General features: G+C 40.5%; 1 protein-coding gene across 1 annotated transcript in view; it reads right to left on the bottom strand.

Moving 5' to 3' along the window:
- MAP2K5 (mitogen-activated protein kinase kinase 5) overlaps positions 1-1,763 on the bottom strand; it is a gene marked incomplete at its 5' end in the record, with an annotated part of 65,742 nt that overhangs the window by 23,567 nt on the left and 40,412 nt on the right. The window lies entirely within an intron of this gene.

The raw sequence follows: 1,763 nt of genomic DNA on the forward strand, positions 1-1,763 counted from the left end.
AAATGAGAAATTAATGATTATTTAAGTAACACACAAATGGTCTTGTAATTAACAAAGAGCTGTGAAATTATTCTTGTGTTGACCTTTGTTTCTTTCACTGCATTTGCTATTTATTTACACTCATGTTTATTTACACTTATTCATTTTAGACGCTGTCCTCATACACTGTCTGTTCCTCCATTTAAAAGGAAAAGAAATTTTAAGAGGAAAAAATGCAGGATTTACCAGTCTAGTGGTAGAAAATAATCAGCCAGTATTTATGAAAGAAAAAAAATAAATTAAGAGCACAGGAAAAAAAAAAATTAGAAAGACGGAACAAACAACATCACCATTTGCAAAAAAAAAAAAAAGGGCTTTACGAATTTAGGAGTTTTTCCAAGAATGACAGAGAGCTCCACTGTGTTTATAGTGTAACAGCTCAGGATGTAATGAAATTACACTGCAGAGTACTTTAACAGTGTCATCTCATTAGACCTACAGTTGGAACAAGAGAGCCACATAAAACAGGCAGCTGCAAATGACTCCATTCTCATCTATTCTCATTTGCTATTAAAAATACCTTTCGGCGGCTTTTTTCCTCCCTGACATCCCTACACAAAGTACCCTGCAAAGTATGATACATGCACCTATTTAAATTAACAAAGGAATGACTTATTTTAATCTCACTGTGCTTTGGAGTGCTTTGGCCATTTGGATGAGCAATATATCATTACATACAACCTTCCAGCGCTGCAGGCAAGAAACTCGGAGCGTGCAGCATTTGGTGGGAGCCAAACAATTTCTCTCGCACACAACTGTGTCAAATGCATGCATGTATTCATTATGGAGAACGCGGGGAAATAGCTTTGATGTAGTGGAAAAAAGAAGATGATAAAAGCACCTCTGCAATGTGTGTGCCATTATCAATGGTGGCAGATAGACCCGACTGCGGAGCCTCCTATGTGATTAGTAAATATACATATAATTGCTGCGGCCAATTATCAGAAAAATGAGATCGGTAATTACAAGACAGAAAATTAACTAGAACTCTTATTAAGGCTTTGTTTCCAATTCAAACAATTGGAAACTGCTGGAAAATACAATTAAATCAAAAGTAACCGAGGAGTAAAAGGAGAAGCCAAAATTGCTTTACAATTTTCAAAGACTTCCATTAAATACGAGGAGCGTTTGATACAACACGCCCAAATTCTCTTTGAACTTAGACTGGGTGAGGGAGAGGTTATTGTTTCTAAACTTATAAATGACATTAATATGGGAAGGTTCCCACTGGAGAGTGGAAGTGACGCGAGGAAATAAGCAGCGCAATTAAACTTTCCCCACTTCAAAGAACCGTACACCAAAATCATTCATATTAATAGAGAAAACGCAGAGTTAAGTGCCTGGCTTGCTTGGACAGGTTCTGCCTCTCCCCATCATCTTCTCTCGTCCAGCAGAGCCTTCCTAACACAGGAAAGGCCATTTTTGCTGAGCAGGGAGGGAGGGAATTCTCGGGGCACCTATCACGGATCAATTTGAAATGATGGGGCGAGGCAATGGGAGCCCATTCCCCGGGGACTGGCTCTGCCCAGCAATCCGCCCCGCTGCTCGGTGTAAGTAAAACCCAAGTGATGAGCATGTTCCCTCCGAGCAGTGGGTGCTGGGGAACAGGGCAATCAGCACTTCACACTCATTTGGGAGGTGATAATTTCTGCGATCACCGAGAGATGACGGACCCGTCATTGAGTGAAACTGCTTTATGAGAGGGGAGGAGAAGCTGGTGAACC

The sequence above is a fragment of the Buceros rhinoceros genome, unplaced genomic scaffold (genome assembly GCF_000710305.1).
Source record: "Buceros rhinoceros silvestris isolate BGI_N320 unplaced genomic scaffold, ASM71030v1 scaffold29229, whole genome shotgun sequence".
Taxonomy (NCBI): domain Eukaryota; kingdom Metazoa; phylum Chordata; class Aves; order Bucerotiformes; family Bucerotidae; genus Buceros; species Buceros rhinoceros.